Source organism: Myotis davidii, unplaced genomic scaffold (assembly GCF_000327345.1).
Source record: "Myotis davidii unplaced genomic scaffold, ASM32734v1 scaffold1619, whole genome shotgun sequence".
In the NCBI taxonomy this organism is placed as follows: domain Eukaryota; kingdom Metazoa; phylum Chordata; class Mammalia; order Chiroptera; family Vespertilionidae; genus Myotis; species Myotis davidii.
The window spans coordinates 186,893-193,901 of record NW_006290598.1 but is presented as its reverse complement, the minus strand read 5'-3'; positions in this window follow the sequence as shown (position 1 = coordinate 193,901).

Here is a 7,009-nt window from a genome sequence, read left to right as displayed (position 1 = left end):
AGCCTGGGTGAGGGGCTGATGGCTGTTTGCAGGCGGGCCACAGCTCCTTCAGGGTGGGGAGGGGGGTCCTTCTGGGGTGCCTGACCAGTCTGGGTAGGTGGCTGATAACAGTTTGCAGGCTGGCCAAGCCCTCCAGCAGGGACCCTCCCCCCATGAGGGTGTGGCCAGCCTGGATGAGGGGTTAATGGCTGTTTACAGGCTGGCCATGGCCCCCAGCCACCCAAGCTCCCATTTGAGGCTGGCTGGACAGAGGTATCTGGGATTTATTTACCTTGTATAATGGACATTTTGTTGCCTTGAGCGAAGGCCACAGCCTGCCAGGGCAGGTGGGAAGCTTGGCTTCCTGCATCGCTGGAACAACCAAGCCTACCTTGCTCTAGGGCAGGTGGGAAGCTTGGCTTCCTGCATCGCTGGAACAACCAAGCCTACTGCTTGCTCTAGTTCTGTGGCTGCCGGCCGCTATCTTGGTTGGGTTAATTTGCATATAGTCACTCTGATTGGCTGGTGGGCGAGGCTTGGGGCATAGTGGAGGTGCGGTCAATTTGCATGTTTCTTTTTTATTATATTAGACTAGAGGCCCAATGCACGAAATTGGTGCAAGAGTAGGCCTTCCTTCCCCTGGCTGCCAGCACTGGCTTCCCTCTGGCACCTGGGACCCGGGCTTCCTTCCCTCCAGCCTCCCGCAGGCATCCAGGACCTGGACTTGCTTCCCTCCAGCTGCCTGCCAGCACCCATGACCTGGGCTTCACTCTGCCTGCTGCAGGCACCAGGGACCCAGGCTTCACTCCAGCCTCAGCTTCATCCAGAAGGACGTGTGGTCTAATTAGCATAGTACCCTTTTATTATTATAGATGATCATATTTTACAGAAAAATTAAATTAAATGTACACACTTTTCAAAAACATAAAATTGAAATCAAGGCATCTGTTACATTTATATGCTGAAACAAAGTCCTGGTTTTTGGAATCCCACTGCCAATCATGATTCTGGTCCAGGGCCACTTGTCCATGATTTCCATTAGTTGCAGATCTTGTTGGTAGTTGAATAAAATCTTTACATGTGGCAATCATTTCCACATAAAACCCTTACAGGGGCTTGTTTTACCTTTTATTTGGTGTGTGGAAGGCGTGCGGAAGAGGGGGTAGTCTTATACGGCGAGTATATAACAAACTCTGTATTTTGAGTGGAAACGTTAGGGGGTCGTCTTATACGCCCAGTCGTCTTATACGCCGGCAAATACGGTACTTGGCTCAGGGCTTTTATATGTTGAGACATTTTTTTGTTCTACTTCATCACCTTGGTTGCAGGTTCTCCTTCCCTGGTCATGGTGCCTGCAGGAGGCAACCTATCAATATGTCTCCCTCACATTGATGGGGTCAGCTCTCTTGTGGAGCAGAATTTGAGTTTTGGGCTCCCTCCACCCTGTCTTGGTTTGGCTGGTCCTCCTCTCTTCTCCTTGGCACAAATTGACCTTTCTTGACCAGGCAGGAAAAGTGGCTTTACTTAAGTCTGGATAATGCCGAGACAGAGAGATAATAGTAGAGCTTGTATATGCTTGGCTCCAGTCAACATGACAAATAAGACAGGGGAAGAGCAGTGGCTTGAACAGCTGGTGTAACCAGATCTGGAACTTATTTGGGTAGAGGGAGGAGTTGAATGATTCATCAACCAATGAATGTCTTATCAGGTTGCAAACTCTTCCAAGCTTGAAAGACCACATCTGGTCTTGCAAACAGTGCACACTCAAATATATATATTTCTTCAATATATGGATAAAACTAAACACCTTGAAAATTTCATACAAGAACTGCTAAGTAGTTCTCTCGACACACCCAAAGTGATATTAATATGATTTAGGCTTCTGAGTGTGATGATTCTATTTCTCTATCAGGTTACACATCCACAGATTTACACAGATCTAAGTATGTAGAAAGAAATATTTATCTTTTTAAAAATTTTTATTCTTTATTAAGGTATTTCATATGTCTCCTTTTCCCCTCATTGCCCCCCCCCCAGCACATGCCCTCACCCCTCCTTGTGTCTGGGTCCATTGGTTATGCTTATATGTATGCATACAAGCCCTTTAGTTGATCTCTACTACCTCCCCCCACCCTCCCTGTCTTCTCTCTGAGGTTTGATGGTCTGTTCGATGCTTCTTTGTCTCTGGATCTATTTTTATTCATCAGAAACATTTATCTTTTTATTTTTGCATAAGTATTTTATTTTTTTGGATTATTTTAACATCTTTTCATTAATTTCCCCCATAGTTTTGAACAAATTTGTAATTATAGTGTTCATAGATATTTGTTTCTGGATTTTTTTCCATAAAAAATAATAAATAAGATCCTTTTCACATTGGTACATTGTCTTGATAAATAGTCTTTCAGAAAGCTACCAAGCACTTCATTGGATACATTATGCTGTCAGATAAACTTAGCCAATCTCTTGTTAAATGTTTTCCTTACTAATAGTTTTTCCCTACTATTTTCTAATTTTCCTTTACTATAGGTTATGCTGCAATTGACAACTTTATAATACAGTTTGATGGTTAATCCTGGAACCACACTGTATGTTGTTATACATTTCCAAAGTGTATTTTTCTTTTCTAAGAAAATATTTCTTAGAATAATTTGTTCTTTTAAAAATATTTTTTTACAGTTAAGAAATACTATGAAAACACTAAAAGATAAATAACTTGTACATAGTATCTAATTAAAGACTAAATCTCAGAAATTTCTTTTTCCTCTGGTCCAACTTCATTGCTGAAGCAATAGATAACATTAGGCAGAAGACAGTCAATACATCATCATCACCATCATATTAAAACTAGAGGCCCTGTGTACAAAATTTGTGCACTGAAGTGGGGGGGGGGGTCCCTCAGCCTGGCCTGTGCCCTCTCGTGGTCTGGGACTCCTCAGGGGATGACTGCCTGCTGGCATAGGCCTGATCGCAGGGCCTAAGCTGGCAGGTAGACATCTTCTCAGTCCAGGATCCCTCGCTCCTTAACACCCTGCTCACTGCTCCATAGCGCTGCCTTGGATGCGGGAGTGCACTGACCACCAGGGGACAGCTCCTGCATTAAGTGTCTGCCCCTTGGTGACCAGTGTGCATCATAGCGACTGGTCATTCTGGTGGTTCCAACATAAGGGCAGCTTAGGCTTTTAGTGTATAGATTATCTTCCTTATCAGCAAGCCAGTCATGCATTATTAGGACCACAAAAGCAAAGTGTGACAATGAGATGTGCACCTGGGAAGAGTAAATGCAAAAATAGGTGGCAACACCAACTCATTGTGATTTAAGTATTTGTAAATTTAATGTATGCTCCACACTGCCGGACACTTGGGATGTGGTGAATTATGAATAAACAAAATGTCATGTTTGATTTGTCAAGAAACTGGTCAACTCTTACGCTCCTGTTGAAATAAACATTAATATTATTTTTTTAAATATAGTTTTATTGATTTCAGAGAGGGAGAGAGAAACATCAATGAGAGAAAATCATTGATCGGCTGCCTCCTGCACACCCCCTACTGGAGATCAAGCCGGCAACCCATGCATGTGCTCTGGACAGGAATTGAACCCAGAACCCTTCAATCAGCAGACCGATACTCTATCCACTGAGCCAAACTGGTAGGGCTAATCAAACTCTTATCTATTCAAGGCTCTTGTCTGTTTTGCTCCTCTTCAGTTCCTAATGGTGACCCTGCTTTTGGACTTTTTTTCATACTGGTTCAACAAGTCCAAGCAGGTTTTGCCTCAAGGGCTCCTGGGCCAGAGTCCTCTAACAACTCACCCACCCCACCAAGTTTCTAACCATTCACTGTAGCTGCAATCACTAGGATCAAGTCAGCAATTCAGGGGCATAGGGTATAGAAAAGCAGCTTGTGGCTGACCTGAGGCAAAAATGGCAGATGAACTTAGTCGGGACAACAGCCACTGGGTGAGGTGACCACATGTACCGGACACTCCTGTGTGGAGAACTCTCTGTTATGCATGGGGAAAAACAAAAAGAAAATGAAGTCCTCTTACAATTGTCCTCAAAAAGCTTGTGGTTCTGTTTAGGAGTTGAGTCCATACACAGTGCTAAAATTGCTGTGAATGATGGGGCGATACCTTAAAAATTGTGACGAGTACACCAGTGGTGCTGAGAGAGCAATGGGAATGACGGCCTCCAGAACAATTTTGCAAAGCAAGGTAAGATGCTTCTAGCGTAGCCCCATAGCTAGTTCCCAGCCAGTTGGGGAGGCAAGTGATACTGAGGTAAAAGTTATAATATAAGGCAGTGTTATGTATAATTGTGTGTCAAGGGAGTGAAAAAGAAAGAACAACCTGAATGTAGGGGAAAGAAGGGAGAGATTAATGAAGGCTGACAACGGAGTATGGAGGGCAGTTATGAGCAGGGTTCAAACAAAGAGAGAGCCGTGGTAAAGGAACAGGACAAATATGCTTTGATCCGAGCTTGGAGCGGATAAAGGACACATTTGTGTAAGAATCAAGGTCGGAAAGCTAGGAGATGGCAGTTTGTTGGGAGACTTTGGGGTTAGATTAATAGCTTTGACCTTTATTTTTGTGGGCAGTTGCTAAAAACCTGTAAGCCAAGAGATGACATCATGAAAACAGGAGGCCAGAAATGACTGGAGGCAGAACAACCAGTTAGGAGGCCACTGCAGCACTTTCAGATAAAGTCCTGTAGGGGGAGGAGGGACAGCAGGGGTGAATTTGAGGGAAACCAGAAGAAAATATCCACAGCACTTACCTGATTGGATGTGGACAGAGAGGGAGGAGGGACGCTTTCAGTAGGAAGTGTGTTGAGGGGAAATTTTGGAAGTAGTCATGAACTTCCAGTGGAAAATCTTTGCAAGTGGAGAGAAAGATTTACATATGGGCAGGAGTGTCTTCTGAATTATCTTATAAGCACTATAGAGTTTCTCTATGAGATAGGCAGGCAATAGATATCACACTGATTTAAAATGACAATAACAGGGAGAAACTTCTGGCTCACACAGGCTGGGAGAGTAGAAAAAAGCAATCTGATCTAGGATTATGAACCTTGGGCTGAATCCCAGGTGTTTTTTTGTTTTTCCAAATTCATTGTACGTACTTGGACAAAATACTTTAAAATCCATTGGGCCAGTTTCTGTATCTATAAAATGGGGATACATAATATATTATCTATTCTTTGGGGTCTTACATCACAGCCATTATTTGTTGAGTGCTTTAGTATGTAACAGAATTTGTGTTAAAAACTTTATTTGCATTTTCTTATTTAATTTGTAGACTGTCCATTTTGTATTAAAAAATTCCTAAATTTAGTGGCTTACAACTATCCGTTTTATTTGCTCACAGGTCTACAATCTGGGCTGGGCTAGCCTCTGGTTCTTTTACTGTCCCTGATGTGTTTGCAGTCAACTGGTGGGCTGGCTGGGGGCTGGGTGCAGCTCAGATTTGGGATGGCTGGACTTCTCCCTCTCTTCACATATCTCAGAGCCTCACTTTCTCTCTCTCCATGTGCTTTCTCCAGTAATTGGACTTCTTACCTAGTGGCTTAAGACTTCTAAGTCGAAACTTCCAACTTTCTCAAGGGTTAGGTGGGGAACTGGCACAGTTACACTGCTGCATTTTCCTGGCAAAGGCAAGCCACTGGCTCAGTCCAGATTTAAGTGGAAGGGTCTCCACGAAGGTGTGACTAACAGGAGGGTGGTCAATTGAAGGGCAACAAAGTCACAGACTATCTGATATTATCTCCAATTTGTAAATAAGTAATCTGTGATTTAAGGAGGATTAGTTACTTGACAATGCAGAGATTAGAGCAGTGATGGCGAACCTATGACACGCGTGTCAGAGGTGACACTCGAACTCATTTTTTTGGTTGATATTTCTTTGTTAAATGGCATTTAAATATATAAAATAAATATCAAAAATATAAGTCTTTGTTTTACTATGGTTGCAAATATCAAAAAATTTCTATATGTGACATGGCACCAGAGTTAAGTTAGGGTTTTTCAAAATGCTGACACGCTGAGCTCAAAAGGTTCGCCATCACTGGATTAGAGCTAGGTACTTCAAAGCTTGTGTTCTAAATCATAGGTCAAGAGAAAAAATTTGTACAAGCATACTTCCTTTTAATGTGCTTTGCTTTATTGCACTAACAAATTTCGTTTTGTTTTTTACAAATTGAAGGCAAGACCTTCCACCAACAAAAAGATTACACTTGTGTTATTGTGATACGTGCTTTATTGTGGTGGTCTGGAATTCAACCTGCATTATCTCAGAGGAATGCCTGGGTAGTGTTTAGATCTAGAATCCTATGAGGATTGGACATACTTTCCAAAGAAGAAAATGCAGGCTATGTATCTGCTATACCATGCTGCTTCATATGGGCAGTACCTGATACATACAAGGCACATGTAAATGTTATTTAACCTGAAGCAATTTGAAGGATGAAGGATTCAAGCAAATCTCTTTAACCATTTACTATCACATCTTATAGGCTGTTTGGGAACTGAGAGTTTTCTCTTTGAGTTATTCTGCTATTCAGTTTTCCTCTCGGGTATTTGCTCCTCTATCTCTTGAAGCTTAGCAAGAAATGAAGACAACATCCTTACTCACCCAATCCCAACCCTGATTCTCACTGCAGGATTAGCTTCATGGCTCCTTCAGCATTTCCTTCTCTTGTAACAGCTAGGTACTCTTTACAAAGCAGGGTCTTCCTTCTTGGGTGACAACCTTCCTAGGGTAGGGCTAGCCTCAAGTTTCCATCCTCTAATCATGAGGATGGCCTTGTGGCTTCTGAATTAGTAACCGTATGGTCCCTGTCACTTTCCTATAGTTTTTATAAATAAAATTGTCAAAATTGGGGGCTTCTGAAGATAGCTTTTACAAATATGCTATTTTCTATGGAGTGACTTTTGGTGGTTTCCCCTTTCCCTATGTGGGTCCTGTGGGAACAGGACTTGCTGTATGGGAAACCCCAGATTCCAGTCTCCTGAAAAGAGTCATGTTCTGCTA